Source organism: Eschrichtius robustus, chromosome 7 (genome assembly GCF_028021215.1).
Source record: "Eschrichtius robustus isolate mEscRob2 chromosome 7, mEscRob2.pri, whole genome shotgun sequence".
NCBI classification, from domain to species: domain Eukaryota; kingdom Metazoa; phylum Chordata; class Mammalia; order Artiodactyla; family Eschrichtiidae; genus Eschrichtius; species Eschrichtius robustus.
In genome coordinates this window covers 131,152,644-131,169,987 of record NC_090830.1, presented here as the reverse complement: position 1 = coordinate 131,169,987, position 17,344 = coordinate 131,152,644, and positions in this window count along the sequence as shown.

The following is a 17,344-nucleotide window of genomic DNA, read 5'->3' as shown; positions in this document are numbered from 1 at the left end:
AACCAGTGTGGTGTAGTGTTGTATAAAGCTGTATTAGTCAGGTTTCTCCAGAGAAACAAAACCAATAGGATGTGTGTGTGTGTGTGTGTGTGTGTGTGTGTGTGTGTGTGTGTGTAAAAGAGATTTATTTTAAGGAATTGGCTCACACAATTATGGAGGGTAAGTCCCAAGATCTGCAGGGTGAGTTGGGGCCGCTTGGAAACCCACCAGAGCTAATGGTGTAGTTCTAGTCTGAATGCGGCAGGCTTAAGACCAGAAAGAACCTGTATTCCAGTTCTTCCCTTGCAGGAAGGCAAGAGGAGTTCCCTCCTACTTCAGGCCTTCAACTGATTGAACAAGGCCCACTCATATTAGGCGGGGCAAACTGCTTTAGTCATTCTGTCAATTCAAATGTTAACCTCATCCAGAAACACCCTCACAGACACACCCAGAATAACTTCTGGCCAAAAATCTGGGTCCTGTGTGGTCCAGTTAAGTAGACACACAAATCCAACCACCACAGGGGTTGAAAAAAAAGTAAAAATCCCAACTATGTGGGATTTTTCTAATTATGTGACCCTGGGACCTTAGGTAATCACTCTAGCCTCAGTTACTTCATCTGCAAAATGGAAACAGAGCCGACTTCATAGGCATTTAACCTTGGCGGTCATACTTAGAAGGGTTCTCTTTGGCTTAATTCTCCGGTATCATCACCTGGCAATTCTTAGCCTTTTAACACAAGACCCTCATCTTCATTTTGCTCCACGCTGCACAAATCACACAGCTGGTCCTCAATGGGGATGACCTCAACTTCTCTGCAAGGTTCTTGTGAGGATCAAATGAGACGACACAGGTAAAACCCTCAGCACCTGGCCTAACACACAGCACGTGCTTCCTACATGTCCACTGTCAGTGTCGTTACAGACCAGCATGGACAAGCCCCACTCGGGGCCGACCCGAGGGCCATAGAGATAATAGTTCACAGCGCCTGCCCTGGAGGAGTTTACAGTCCAAGTGGAAAGAATGTGAGATGCCAAAACGGCGGCACTGAGGCAAGTCCATCAGTATAAAGGCAGCCCCGAGGGAGGACCCCTCCTAGTTCTTCCTTCTTGTTGGAAATTAGGGGTGTTGGAAGGGTCCTGGGACAAAGGTATGATGATGAGGAAGAGGCCAGGGGGAGGTCCCAGGAGCTGGAGGAAAGGCCTTGCAGGGAGACGGCGGGGGAGAGGGCGTGAGGACTGAGCCCCAGCGCTGGGGTCCTGATGAGGGGCTGTGAGGAACCAGGCCCTCCGAGGCCACACCCGGAGGGTCACTCCCCGCTGGCCTGGGACCTGGGAGACCAAGGTCCAGCTAGCTGGCTGTGTCCCCCACCTCCCCAGCGGGCCCCATGGTCTCTGTGAGCCCTGGGTCTTCACCAAGTAAATGGAGAAACGAAACTGGTGAGGATAAATGTTAAATCGCACACAAAACGAAATCTGGTAGGGGGTAAATTCTATTGTACAGTCCAGGGGAGTAGGAAGGGGCTTCTAGAATGACTGGAGATGCAAGGCGTCTTGGCCTTAAAGGGCTCACCCAGTCACCACCAGGCACTGTTCTAACCTGCTCCCTGGCAGAAAGGCCCAACCTAGCTCTCCGGCCTCCGGACCCCACCTCACCTCCACCACCGCATCCCCGCATCTTTTCTCCACAAAGAACTCAGAAGGATCCTTTTAAATGCCAGATGGGATCATGTCACTTCCCTCTGCGAAATGCCCAGGGGCTTCTGTACTAGAGACTGAAATGCCCCCTCCATCACCTCCATGACCTCATCTCCCTCTAGTGACCCCCAGTTACAGCACTAGGGACACACTGCCTTCTTCTGTACTGTAGGGCTGATCCTCTAGCCCATGACATCTCAAGGTCTTTGCCTTTGCTCTTGCCTCTGGCTGGAACAGTTCTCCACCCAGGGCATCTCCTCCCCATGGCTTTCTCCTACCCTTCAGTCAGTTACTGTTTAGATGCCCCCTCCTCAGCCAGGCTTCTCCTTATCTCACCCTCTCCCCCATCTTAACTTTAATCATCATCACTCCCTTTTCACCTTGTTTTACTGTCATCATTGTCCATATCATGACATATTATATTTATCTTGTTTATTTTCTGTCTCCCCACCAGAATACAAGCTCCACAAAGGTGGGGACTTTTCTCTTGTTCATGGTGCGTTATATCCCCAACACTGAAGATTGTGCCTGGCACAGGATAGGCAATCAAATACTTGTTGAATTGATGGATTCCAATTTCGTAGGTACAGAAACAGAGGCTCGACGCGATCACATTCTTTGCTAATGACCCACAGCTCCAGAGCTGAGACTGGTCCCTGGGCAGTGGTGTGCTGGCAAATGTTGAAGCCCCAGCTCTTCCCAGGGATGGGGTGGGCGGTGGTGGGAGGAGATCCTGGTTGCATTTGCTGATTTCCGTGGTGTAAATACTTTCACCATCGCTGACTTCAAGCTATGAAATAACATTACAGAACATGGAATTGGGAAGAGATGCGTCCCACAGGCTCTGGAAGGAAGCTGGTATAAGCTAAGTCCAGTATGCCACTGCCCTCGACCCTCTGATGCAATGTTATATATTTCCTAGACTTGGTGTTTAACACAGCAGGGGAAATAATTTCTGCTTCACTTCCCCCTGCCCCCAAATCCCACTTCAAATTCAAGAAAATGACCTGAGTTGAGCCGCTGGGTGCTCCTGGGCCTCCGTTTCCCCATCTGCCTGATTTCTACGTGCCAGGTCACCCCAGGTCATCCTCGTCTCTGGAGGGTCCAGGAGGCCTGATCATGTGCAGTACCCCTATAGGACACCAGGGGGAAGTGTTTTCCCATCGAATACATCTGCTGCTTTAATTTCCTCTATCAGCTCATCCCTCTTTAGCTGAACCCAACCTGGGCATAGGGGCCGTGCCTAGTTTATGAATCAGCGATTGTGCCCAGCCTGGGGCGGGCAGTCACATAAAGGACCCATTGTCTGCACTGAGGCCTTTTGTTCCAGTGGTGGCCCAGGGAAACTGGGACTGGGCTGGGGGCCTGGAGGGAAGGTGGAAGGACCCCTGCAGGTCCCTCTCCCCTCTCTCCACCCCTGCCACTCCCACTATCTACGGAGGATGCTTTGAGAGGTGGCACTTCTTACCTGTGCCCCTGGCTCTGTCTTGTCCCTTGCAGCCCAACTCAGCCTCCCATAGAGTTTACTTCTTCCCATCTTGGGGGTTCATCTGGTTACTCTATTTAACCCTATTTAATCCAACTGGAATTCATGGGGCGAGTGTTGTGAGCTGCGGTTTTAGCTGGAAATGTGGCTTCATTCCTTCTCCCGTCCACTGCAGTGGAGGGACAGGCCTTGGGGACAGAGCCGGGGCTGCCCTCTCTGGCCAAAACTGAAGAAACTGCCCTCCAACCCCGTACCAGTTACTGATTCTCTACAGTTGGACTGTTTCCTTCCTTTATAGCTCTTACCCCCAATTTGTAACTGAGCATCTCTTTTGTTGTTTTCGCTAGTCTTGGGGGCCACGAGGATGGCATCGTGTCTGATTTATTCACATCCCTCTCCTCAGTACCTGCACATACTAGTAGGTGCTGAGTAAACACCATAGAGTGAACGGGTGAACCCAAGGGCAGGTGCAGACATAGAGTGAAGGGGTGAACCCAAGGGCAGGTGCAGACATAGAGTGAACGGGTGAACCCAAGGGCAGGTGCAGACATAGAGTGAACGGGTGAACCCAAGGGCAGGTGCAGACATAGAGGCGATGACCCAGAGTCAGGTCTGTACACCCACCCCACACCTCCCAAGAGGCCCAGACTGTGAGGACCGATGGGGCGCGTGGTCCCAGCAACACACTTTGCCCCAGACACGGACCAGGTGCCCACAGAGCCGGCTCTCAGGAAGAGGGCTCTGGCTCTGAAGCAGCCCCCGGGGGAAGGGGGCCGGGGCGGAGGGGGCCAGGCAGTCTCAGGGCTCCCCCTCCAGCCCGGGGGGGGTCTCCTCCCACCCGCCGTTTAGACTCCTGCTGTATCCCCTGCCACACACGCCTGTCCTCCCTGTCCCCAGGACTCTGTCAGGGGACCCCAGGCTGGGCCTAGGATCCAAGGCTGCGTTTGGGTAGAAGCCATTTGTTCTGGCCTGTAAAGGTGGGTTAGGTTCCATTAAAGAAACACGGCAGCTTGTCCTGCCGTGAGCCATTTCCCCTCCCTCTCCCTCCACGTCGCCCCACGCCCCCATCTCCCCAACAGATTTCCACCTTCAGACGCTGCTGACGCTGAACCCGGGCATCAGCGACCCCGTTCCAGGCGGAAGAGGGTCCAAGGAGGTCGAGTGAGCCTCAGTCTTGAGCAACAGCCAGGGTCCTGGCTTGGAAAATAAGCCTGGGCCTGAAAGAAGTCAGGCTCCGAGCCCCCAGTGAAGCTTTACCTGCCTTGTAGACAAACCCAGCCTCAAGAGGCAGCACCACGGTCTCATGGGCAGAACAGTGACTTAGAGGCAAACCAAAGGTCAAATTGCAGCAGTGTGACCCCAGGCAAGTCAGTTCACAGGGCTGGGACTCAGTCTCCAATCTGTGAAATGGGAGACAATGCTACATGCATTCCAGGGTTGTGGCCTGGGCACTGCTGAAGACCCAGGAACTGGCTTGGGTAGCAGAATCTGAGCTCTCCCTTGGCGCTGCTCTCACAGATAGTAATGAATAGTAATGTGAACAAAAGAGCACCCGCCTCCTGAGCCCTGCTCTGGGCAGGCAGCTGGTGGGAGCTGTATGTGCCTGACCTCGTTCAGTGCCACCTACAGCTTGTGAAGTCCCCAGGGCCACCTGGACCCCATAGCCTCTTTCACCACAAAATGGGAATCACTGGGTTCCTTCTTTGGGGGGCGTGGGCTGTCGTGAGCCTCCAGCACCTTTGGAAGCCATAGGAGTGGAAAGCAGTGGTTGTCTTATTTATGATCCTTCGTTCCTACCTTCGGGGTCTCTTAGGGTCTTTGCCCCGAAAACCTTGAAAACATCACCTGCCTCGGCCCCAGGCAAGATCTTTTTTTTTTTTTTTCTTTTAAAAAGATTTTATTAAAGGTCTTTATAGGGCAACATCCAGACTCCAGATCCAGCAGCCAAGGAGACCCTATTTTGCTATGGGTACCAGCTGGGGCATGGCAGGTGGCTCTGGCTTCCCACCCTTCTGTTCAGAGGTGCAGGTGGTGGGCAGTAGTTCGTCTTTGGGTTCCACAATTCTCATGTGATCAGGCAGGAGCTTCTTAGGGCCAGTCTTACCAGTTGGGTCCCAAGGCAGGGTGATCTTTACCGTGATGCCCAGCATACCTAGAAGATGCCATGGTTAAGACCAAGCTATGGTTCCATCGGCTCCCCCGCTACACAACAGGATAGGGCGGAAGGAAGAAAAGAGCAGATTACTCAAGCACCCCTGGAACCTTGTCTGGTTCCCCAGGGCAAGATCTTGATTGATCCACCAAAGGAAAGAGAGGGGCGTCCTGGGGGAAGGTTTCTGCCTGCTGAGGTCTCCCTACCCCAGGGGATGGGGCATGAAACCCCCAGAGCACAAACTGGTTGGGATAAACCTGGGTTTAAATCCCAGCTGGCCCTAGGGAAGTTCTGGCACCTTCTCTGAGTCTCGGCTTTTAAATGAGGACAGAAAGGACTCCACCCTCCAGGAAGGGGGTTGGGACTGGTGCTCCGTCCAGGCTCTGACATGCGCACCTGGGCCTCCTAAGACGCTATATTTTATGAGCAGAAAAAGTGTAGCTCTTAAGTAGGTGTACAAACGTCACCAGGCCGTGTCTTATTCTGTCCTTATTGCAAAAGAAGCAACAAGGAGTGTAGGGCAAGAGAAGGTTTAACTTTCCAGGACAAGTCCCGTAAAAACGAAAGCACATTATTGGCTGTGGGACAAGCCTTGAGTGCTAAAATATTTGATACCGGTGTTTAAAAATACAAAACTACGTACAAAAACAACCCTCCTGTGTGAGAAGCTGTACCCACAAGCAGCTTTGGGGGGGTTGAGGCAATAGTGCACGGGAGTCCCTTACGGTCTTAACCCTGCAGCTGAACTTGCTTTTCTACCCCCTATAAGTACCCACTGGCACGTGGGCCCGTCTGCTCCAGGTGCCCCTGGTGCCCCCGGGAGAGCGGGAGGCCCGGGTCACAAGACTGAAGAGGAAGCAGCGAGGGCCTGGCTGGTAGGGCTCTGACCTCAGGTCCCCGCCTCTGCTCACGTACAGGTAACTCAGCTCACGGCCCAGCCTCCCTTTCCATGAGGAAACCTCTTTTCTCCCTACCTGTTGATTCACAGCATCTATAATTCAGTCTCTTTTAAATCATGTCTAAATCATGTCTCTGAGAAACACATGCTTGGTGCTGAGATTACATTTCTTTCTCTGATTTTTGTTTTTCTAATTTGTTCATCTCTTTTGTGATGTAGGTGGAGAGCAGGTGCCATCTAGGGAAACTGAGGCACATGGCCACAGGTTGCCATGCTGGACTGTGGGATGGTGACCTCCCTCCCGCCCCCACTGTCCTGGGCAGAGCAGTCTTGGGTTTTGTTGAGGGCTTTCTGGGCACCCAGAGTGCTGGCAGTCTGTGAGGCCAGTTCAAGGAGGAGGACAAGGGGTTCCCCGTGCCCTTGGAGCTGACACCTGAGCAGGAGACACCTGTTCCTAAGACCCCAGATCATCGTCCTCAGGCTCCCATCCCACCTCCGTCTGCTCCCCCAGCTCCTCCCAGGCTCCCCAGGATGCCAAGCAGCTGCTATGTAACTCCAGCATCAGTGGCAAGCAGTTTTTTTCCAGCCAGTGACAGACGAAGGACATGCCCTCTGATCTCCTAGTGCACCCGTCTGCCACTCCCTGTGGCTTCGGTGTCCCAGGGGACAGGCCAAGTGCGGCTCCCTGGTTCCCAAGGGCTCCCCCAACCCCTCTTCCTGGCTGGAGGTCAGAGAGGTTGACTGGGGGGCCAGCAGTCACCAGCCCCCTCATTCCTGCATAATGACAGGGTCCTGCTTCCCACCCCCAAGTCCTTTCATTCCTTGGAGCCCAGCCCAAAGCCCCAGCCTCCGTGAGCCCTCCCTGGCCCCATGAGGATGTGGAAGAAACACCATGGTGAAGGTCATTGCCCCAAATGTCCTGTTTCAGGTAGGATTCTCGGTGGCAGCTTGAGACAAACATCAGGAAGACACTGAGTGGTGACCTCTGCAACATCGATCAGTTCCCAGGGGAGAGTCCTGTTGGCCCACGGGCCCACCTCTTTCTCTGTTGTGAGTGGACTGGCCTCTGAGACGGACAGAACAACACCAATGGGAGGTGGAGTCTCCCAGATGGAAATGCTGGCAGTGTGGCAGCTGGGCAGACACAAATGCCAGAGTACGTGGACGCCCAGGGGGCCTGGGAGCTCGCTCTCCCCCCGCCAACCCCGCCAAGTGCCCAGGCCCTCAAGCCCAGCAGGGCAGCCTGGAATAATGCTGCCCAGACACCGGAGACCTTGCCGGCTGGGGAGTGTCAAGTGCGGGGCAAACACCTGTGCAGGTGAGGCCGGGAAGCCACGCCCGCTACCCCTGGATAATGGCGCTCGGATGAGCCCGGGAAACTTAACTCCCGCTTGCCTCTGAGGGAATGTAAGCCCCGATCCCACACAACAGAGGGGGATTGTTGTAGAGCAGAGAGCGGGACATGCCTTGGGCCTGTTTACAAGGCGGCTACCCAGGGTCCGTGCTGTTCCCCGTGTACTGGGGGGATCGCAGGTTTTAAAGGACTAGCCAAGGTCAGGGTGCTCTCAGCAGCTTCTGCTTTCCCAGGTGAGCCAGTGGTGTGGCTGTAAATCTTTTCAGCCACGAAGACAAAACAACTCTTCTCCCTTTACTTTCTCCTTCCCCAAAGAAGCCTCCTTAAGGGTGAGGCTTATCAGCTGTGTCTTTGAACCTGGAACCAGTTCAGGCCTGGGTCACTCTGCTCCTCTGCTCCCAAACTTCTTGGGGCCTGCGGTGCCGTTCACACACTGAGGCCCAGTGCAAACCCAGGCCGGCCCGGCCTCCTCTCAGCCTCCTGCCTGCCCAGCTCCTGCCTCCCCGGCTTCCTCTCTACACCCAGCAATGCAGATCAAGCACCTTTGTGCAGGGTCTCTTCTCTCAGTCCCCGATCCCAGCCCCAGGCAGCCCAATGAGTATTGGCAGAAAGCAGAACAGAACAAGGCACGCGGCAGGCGGGCGGCAAGCGGTGAAGATGGCGGCTTCGTCATTGACTTTGGGGCAAACCATGGTGCCACTTGTCAGGAAGGAAGAGAGCAAAGGGTGTTAGCTGGGTGGTGGGAGTCGTGCCAGGTGGAGAGGGATGAAGCGCCTTCAACCCCTTCCCCCACACCCCTCTTCCTCCCTCATAACTCTCCCCCACCCCCGCTCCCCCTTCCCCATCACCCTCCTTCGCCCCGCCCAGGTGTCTTATGTGGGGAGAGAGGATTACACCCCTGGGTGAATCACTCCACATTCAAGATCCAGGGTTTTGCAGGAGGAAGGTATTTCCCATGGGAGGAATACCCCCCGGAGAAGGCACCATATGTGCTCCGACTCTCGTCCAAACCCCAGTTTCTACACTTTCTCATTGAGCATCCCTGGGCAAATTACATACCGTCCCAAGTCCAGTTTCCTCATCTGCAAAATGGACATAGCTAAAGGCCTCTGTCTCCATGAACTGCTGAAAGGATCCACCATGAGCAGGTCACACCTTCTACCTGGTCCTTGGTTAGCATTCAACAGATGTCAGATGCTGTCTTTTTCATTTTTACTCTCTTCGAAATCACGTTCAAAATAACTGAAGTGATGTGGAATAGTTGGGACATAAATCCAGATGTGATTTTCCCGTTCTGAATGCGCTCTGTGTGCCATGCTTATTTTCGTAAAAATCCTTGACTTAACATTGATCAGGGGCCCTGTACAGTGGGTCGAAACTCACGCCCTGGAATCCCACAGACGTCACATCCTGATGCCACCGTTTCCAGCTCCACAATCACGAGCAAATTTACTTTGTCTGTTTCCTTGCCATGGTATCCCCAGCGCCTAGGACAGCACCTGACACACGTAGGTGTTCGATACATCTTTATTGGTTGAATTTAAGTTACCTAGCACTGCTGAGTCTCAATTTCTGCATCTGCGAAGAGAGATTATAATAGAACCTGCCTCAAAGTGCTGTTGTGAAGATTAAATGAGATGACACAGGAAAAGTGCATGGCACATGGCCTAGAAAAATCTACCTGCCAGGGTGTCGGCTCGTGACAAATGGATAGCTCACGTGGGATACACATGTGGCTCTCAGGTAACTGGAATCCTCAATTAAGCAGAGCAGCCTCACTTATTCTGAGTTTGCTGCCTGTTTACAAAGCACAGGAATTTTGCTCCTTAATCTAAACCTCTGGAAATCTATTCGTTAAAAAATAATCCAGTGGGTCTTGGCCAAAATCTATGAGAATATCAATGAGAATGCAGAGGCAACTGTTTGGATAACGGGGGGCTCAGGCTTGAGGATGCAGCCAGATGCCCTGGGAGAGGCCCACAGCATCAGTGTCATTCTGAAGCCCTTGCTTCAGGGGATCCCTGGTACTCCACAGTCTGGTGTGGCTGTGACTTTAATTCTCATAAAAGATAGTTTAGGAAAAGCAAGCAGGTCCGGAGCTGTTCTCCGCCAATACTGAAATCGCCCTCGGAAACTTTCCACTGGCTGCTAAGCCGAGTGATACAAAGAAAATTGAGGGTTTATATATATTTTTAAATAAAAGGATTCTAATTCCAATAAAAAATAATGCCCTTCCATGGCCAATTGCCATCTCCACGGCTTTCTTCTTCCCTTTTTAATAAAAATTTTTATTGTTCCCATTACGTTAACCAGACCTAAGCACAGCCTTTCCTGAGTCATTCAGGGGGAACCGCTCAAGCTCCTGCCTGGGTTTTGAATCAGGACGGCTCCGAGGGAAGGAGTGAGTTCCCGCTCTCTGGAGAGTGACTTGGACCACAATTCTGATCAGAGGCTGGAGGGGAGTGGGTTTGTCCCCTTGAAGGAACTAAAAGTCTTATTCATACTTTTAAAGTGAAGGATGCTGATTTTAATTGTACAGAGGCCATTGTCTAGGATTGGAGTCCCCAAATCTAGTGCCGGGGGAAGCTTGGGGGTTGGGGGGTGGGGGCTCCGTGGTGCTCTCTGGATGTATTTTCCATGTGATTTTTGTCTGTTTGACCTCAGGCAAATTAATTAGCATCCCTGCAATGCAGTTTCATCATAGGTCAAATACAGACGAATAGTACCCACCTCAGAGTGTGGTTGGGAAGGTCAGAACATAGAATAGGTGTAAAGTCCATAGCACAGGCCTGGACGGAACTGGTGCTCAGTATGTGGTGGTTACAATAAGATTGTGATGATGATAATGATGAAGACGACGCTTAGAATGTTTCGGTAGCAAACCCCACGGTTTTCTATCCCCCAAACCAGTATTACGTGTCAGAGGGGGGTCGTTAAGTTCACAGGGCGTATCAGTTAACGATTGCTACTTAACAACCAAACCCCAAAGTGATTGTTAAAACAACCATCATTTATTACTTATAGCTCAGGAGTCAAGGCTGGGGATTGGCTGATCTCAGCTGAGCCCAGCTGATTTTGGCTGAGTTTGGTCATGAATCTGAGAGTCATGTGCTGGTGGGTGATTGGGACTGGTCTCATCTCGGGCTCCCCTAGTCCTCTTGAGAAGTAAGCTCAGAACCCGTAGACCATCATATCTGCCACAGGCTACTGACCAAAACAAGTCAGGAGGCCAGTCCAGATGCCAGGGGTAGAGACATAGGCTCCACCTCCTTAGTGGGAGAAACTGCCAAGTTGCAGAACAAGCATGGGCCCTGAAAGAGGTGAAGAATTCAGGGTAACCCTGCAGCCAGCTGAACTCAGAGCATTTGTGGGCCTCAGTAAAACCGACAAGGTTATCTTGGGGAAACTTGACCTCACAGGAATTGGTCATGAAGGGATCACAGAGAGGGCCTGTCTGATGCCAGCCTCTGCTGCACTAGTGGGGGCTCCGGGGTGTTGCTGGGGCCCACAGGACTCCAGCTGCACAGCCAGACTTCTGGGACAGGAGGTGTAACTGTGGCTCATCCAGAAAGCTGGGTGCGGGCCAAGGAGACTCAGTCTCCCGCCACCCCAGAGCCTTCGGCCAGCATCTTTCCTGTTCTGCTGAGGGTGTAGTGAAGGGCGGGGATAGAGCAAGCAGCCTCCAAGGACAGGGGACACGGTTCCAGCTGCCTGATCAAAGTCACACCGAAAGGCCTGAAGTTCTTTTCCCCTCTGGGTCTCCATCTCTGCCTCCACAATACAATTACAGAAGCTCTTCAAGTATTCTCCCACAGCGTCATTTAAGGCGGCCAAGAGCCTGGCCACCCCTGTCTCCCAGCTCTCACCAGATTCAGCTGGAGAAGCTGCTTCTCTCTGATCAGTCATCTGCCAGGACTGCACGCCCTTCACAGGGACTAGAAGTGACACTCCAGAGACTCCTTGTGCAGCTGCCACCGTCCCAGACTTTGTGCCCGGACACAACCACTCTCCAGAGCCAGGATGGGGCCTCATGATCACGCGGTGGGTCCTGGAGGGCTGGGAGGGACAAAAATGGTGGCCATTGTGGGCAGCAGATGAGAGAGGACCGTGGCTGTGGGGGACATGGGGGTGCTGGCTGCAGCTCTGCATGGCCGTGGGATGAAGGCACACATTGGGGGATTTCTGGGTTCTTACCTTAGAGTCAGGAGAGCAGAGGGGCTTTGGGGTCAAACAGCCCCAGGATTTGGGCTCAACCCATTACTCATCCGCTGTGTGACACAGGCAAGTCACTTTCCCTCTCTGAACCTCACATCTGAAAATGGGGAGCACTATAGCACCACCTCTTAGAGCTGGGGGAGGACAGGATTTCACACAGCTCTGGGCACCATGCTGGGCATGGAGAAGACACCCCAGGATGGTAGATGTTACCACTGCCGACCAGACAGGCGAGGGAAACTCAGCAGCCTCCTGGGAGCCTGGAAACAGCAGGGTGTTCCATGGACTTGCCCATTGGGGTCCTTCTTAGATCCTGTTTCTGTACTTGCCCTGGATTCTCCACACAGCAGCCAGAACAACTTAAAAACCCAAATCAGCTCACATCACTTTTGTGCTCAAAACCTTCCAAAGACTGCCCAGTCACAATGCACATAGAATAACATTCACATTACTTATGGTGACCTGCGGGACTGGCCAGCTGCTCCCCGGCCCCCCTCTATCCCTCACTCCTTGACTTCAGGTAAAGGGCCTCCTTGCTTCTCCATGTACAGGGCAAGCTCATTTCCACTGCGGGGCCTTTGCCCCCGCCGTTCCTTCTGCCTGAAACGCCCCTTCCTCAGCGCACTCACTCCTTTACTTCCCGTCTCTGCTCAAACATCTCTGCTCGGAGAAGGCTTGCCTAACCCCTGTCCTGCCGTCACCTTGACCCCCCCAAACCTGCTTAGTTTCATTCATGGTATTTGTCACTCAGAAGTCACATGTTTGTGGCCTATTGTGCGTTCTCCCTCCAGAACATAAGCCTACAGAAGGCAGGAGACTTAGCTTGTTCCCAACTGCTGGCATGATGCCAGCACACGCAAGGCCAAGAGCTCGACAGACGAGGCTTGTAAGGTGCAAATATCAGCTTATCTAATACGATCTTTCAGTGCAGAGAGAATCACAGCCCCATTTTACAGACGGGGACCGCAAGGCTCAAAGAACTGAAGTGACTTGCCTGGAGCCACACGGCCGGTGGAACTGAGACAGGAATATGGTGCCCTGGCTTCATTCCCTTCCCAGGGCCTCCCAGCTGGGAAGAGCGTCTGGGAGCAGTTTGAGCCACACCTGCCCTTGGCGGGACAAGGCCGGGTGTACTCCCAGGGCTGCCTACCCTTGACACGGGAAGACTTTGGGTGCAAGTTGTTTTAAGACCCAGGAAATCAGGATGAGAGCAAGTGGTTGTAAGCGATACACTGGACACCCCCGGTGAGTGCGTTACATGGGGACGGATGCTGTCACCGGGGCCAGTGAGGAAGACCCAGACCACGGCGCGATGCTTGGTACCTGCCATAAATCACACGCTTTATCTTACGGGCATTTCCATTTTCACAAATTCTGCAACTAAAACACGACTTCTCTCTTCCTTGAGCAGATGTTAATTTGCAATGCAGAAGCCTCCGTTTGCCGATGACTTTCCATTATCCTTATAATTGTCCCCACATACAGAGCTCGATAAAGTTATAAACCTGTCCTCTGGGAACACCAAGTCAATAACAGGGTTATTGATTAGGCGGTGAAATGGTCTCCACGCTCTCAAGTCGAGCAGCCTACTTGGCTGCACATGAGGGAGATTCACTGGGAGTCATGGAAACGGGGCCACCGTAGGCTCTCTGCCTTGTGCCTTGGGTCCCCTTGGATCTACACGCAGGGCTGGGGAGGGCGGCAGCTCTCAGAGACCAGGTTTTTACTAAAATTGAGATGCAGAGACAATGTGGACACCAGGGGGTCTGTTTCAGGTATCTGTAGGCCCTAAAAAGGGCTTCAGGCCATGGGGCCCTGGGCCCCTGTTCTAGTTTATGTTTGGCGAAGACAATCACTTGCGTTGAAATCCACTTTCCAGCTGCAGGACCTTGGGCAAGTCACTTCAGCTCTCTAAGCCTGGGGCTCCTGGTATATAAAATAGAGGTGATCATAATACATTTGCCGACCTCCCAAGGGGTTGGGAGGATTAAATTAAACAAATTAAGTAAAGTGCTAAACGCATAGCTGGACACTCATTACCCACTAAGTGCCAGCTGTTGCCGTTGGCTTTTCAAAACTGAATTTTCCAGGTTATAGCTTTGCGCCATCTTCCTGCTGGGAGAGAGAGGTGAGTGACGTAGTAACAAACATTTACTGGGCACCCTCCATGGTGCAGGCACTGTGCAAGGCACTGAGGACACAGAGTTGAATAGGACACAGTCCCTGCCTTCCAGGACCTCCCAGCCCACCAGGGTCACAGGCACAGAGCAGACCATTCCCATGTGCGTGCCCGGTGCCCTGTTCAGGCAAGCCAGAATCTGGGAACCTCAGGACGTCGAGACAGCCGGGATCTTAGGGCTTCCAGGTGGGAATAACCTGAGTGTTGAATGCCCACTAATACCTTTTTTTTTAAATCATGATTACAACTTCCCTCTTACAAACGATAGAACCAAGTCTCTTGAGAGGTTAGGTTACTTGACAAGGAAAGGAAGGAGTTGGGCTTTGAACTAGCGTGACCAACAATACTGGTTTGCCTGGGACCTTCAGTGTCAAAGCCAGGAAAGTCCCAGGAAAACCAGGACAAGTTGGTCACCCTACTGTGAACTGTGCCCAAATGTGTGGTCTTATCACTTCACTGTCTCTGCTGGTGAAGCCCTGCAGAGCTGGAATCCCTGCTCTCCTGTTGGAGGTTCAAGGCTGATCTTGGCGCCTCTGTTCTTTACTGTTGCTCCAAGGCCTGCTGTAAAGACAGCAGACACATCCCGGAAGATCCTTCCTGCACATTAGCTCAGCTCCTCACATCAGGGCTGGGTGGGGGAGGGGATGCAGGGGCCACAGGCAGCAATTATGGGAAAAGTGGGGAATTGTAACTTGACCAAAGTCACAGAGCTAGGATGGGGCAGGACGGGGACACCAAGTTCATACTCTTGCTCATTCATCCTGGCTCTCTATCTCTGGAGAGGACCTCCTGTGAGCCCCATAGGAAACACAAGCTTCACTTTGGGTGTGGGTGTGGTGCTGACCTCTGAGTTCTCCATGCGGTGCTTGCTCAGCACTTGATTGGCATGTTAGGGGGCCAATGAGATTGAGGGTGGGCGGACCCCTCGGAGTGTTGGTGGCAGCAAAGGGGCTAATTGGGAATGAGTCAGCTCCATGTGCTTGATGTGGGCCAGGTTTCCTCTGGGCCCTTCTCCAGCTTTGACTCACTCCTATGATCCAAACCTTGCTCAGGCAATGCCAGACATTGTGGAAGTCATTACGTAGAAGTGGGTTAGATGACAGTTATTTCGAAGGTGTCCTCAGAGTCATCTATTCATCTGTCTACTAGGAAGGCGCTTGATGTGGGCAGGGAGAAAGAGGGAAAAGGCACGGTCTAGCTTTTCAGCACTCTTCTCTGCTCCCGTGAAGCAGAAATTACCTCTCAGCTCAGAATCACAGGCATTCCAGCAGAATGGGACCACGGACCCCACCACCACTTAACAGGTGAAGACATTAAAATCCTATTTTGCCCTCTTCAGTTTCCTGGTCACCTCCCCCAAACCATAGTGTTAGGGGGCAAAGGATTTGAGGGTGCATGACGTTCCCTGCTTCCATCACTCTTGGTTAAAAGTACTGCTTATTATTGCTAAGGCCCCTCGGGAGGATCTGGCACTTATGGCCCTAGAGCAGCAGCCCACATGCACACTGGAGCAGGAATCAGTTTCCCCTGGAAGACTTAGCACAACTGTCAGGCCCAATTCTGATTTAGTAGGTCTGTGTGCGGCCCAGGTTCCCAGGCCATACCAACGTGGCTGATTTTGGACTTGACTTTGAGAATCATTGATCTATTCCATCCATGACAAATTTCTTCCCCTCTTTGGAACCTCACTTTCCTCAGCTGTAAAAAGGGGCCAATGCTGACCCGGCAGGTGTCATATGGGCAGGGCTGTATGAGATAACAAAGGGAAAGGCATCTTCTTGTGTCTTGTACTTGGTAGAGTCTCAGCCATCGTGAAGGCCCCTCCTTCCTGCAAGGGTTGCTTCTCACAATCAAGTGGTAGAGCAGATCAAATGTAATCTTTGCCCAGCACTCAGTGTTAGTGGATGGAGAGTTATGGAAAACCCTTAAGCCCTGGGCTCATCCCCATACAAAGAAGACGATGAGATCCCGGCCGAATAGGCAGGAGAATTCCCAAGAGGCGGCAGACACTAGATGGGCACTTTGAGTCTCCTTTGTGAGAGTCCGTCCTGAGAGATGCTGGCAGAAACCGCTATCAGCAAACAAAATCTTCCATCCCGGCCAAGGCGGGGTTGAATCCTGGTCACTAGGGCTCCCCTCTCGGCTCCTCTCTGGTTCTCTTTCTCTTGCCCGCTCCCACGCCCACCCACTCCTGCTTCCTCTCCCACTGCAAGTTTAATAAGCTAATATCAAAACCATCTAGGCCTGGAGCTTTCAAAGATTTAAGACTTTTAAATGTGAAGCCCCTCATTATATCTGACTCTTTTCAATAAAAAAAGACCTGATAAGACATTGATATGACACCAGTTATCAGTGGGATTTGTTTGACGTCGATTTGAAATGTGCACTGCTTGCTTTCTGGGGTAATGGAATCAAACACTTAGAACCATACTAGTAGATCACTTTTCACATAAGAACATTAAATTGGAGAGGAACCCTGTTTGGGGGTTTATAAAAATAAAGCACTATTGTGTACAGTATGGCATAGAGCAGGGGCTGCATGCACAATTGACTTTCTTCCTATTAATCAACTACAATGTTTACCTTCTTATTCCAACCATTTCCAAACCATTCAAACTAAGAGGATTAGCATCGCATTTCTGCCAAGGTGTACTTTTATTTCAGCAAATACCACTTTCGCTCTAGGGGGAGATTAAAGGCATGAAAGAAATGGTTTCTTTATCGGCCGTCCTGTGTCGCACAGATTTAAAAAAAAATAAAAATTATCTGGTTTGAAAGAATACAGTGTCCTTGTCCAGGAAAAGCCGATTGCAAGAAGAGTTAAATTTCAGGACAAACAACATAAATTGTGAAGCATAATCCAATGTCAAGACTGAGTATTTCTTGCCATGTAAATAGCGCTGATGGAGGAATCATTTAGGAACCAGCGGAGAAGTGATCACCTTCACTTTGATTAGCTTGGAGCTTTCAAAGATATGTCAGTGCTAGAGTTTAAATATGATGAGTTGTGCTGATATGGATTCTCCTATGTATGTAATCCCAGAGAATGTTTAAAATGTAATGCTTTCTACCTTCTTTCTTTTAGAAATGTGTGAATTTTGTATAAAGCCAACTTACAAAAATCATCCTTTCACTATCCTCTTATCAATAGCACATTTTAAAAAATAAGTATTCTCTGTCTGAAGTATATTATCACACAGCTCATAGTTTTCTCAAAGGTCCAGGGCAGTGGTTTGCAAAGTGTGGTCTCTGCCAGCAGCATTAACATCTACCTGGGAACTTGTCAGAAATGCAAAATCCCAGGCCCCATTCTAGATCAACTGCATCAGAAATTCTGGGGGCAGGGACCTGCAATTTCAGGGGATTCTGATGAACCCTGAAAGT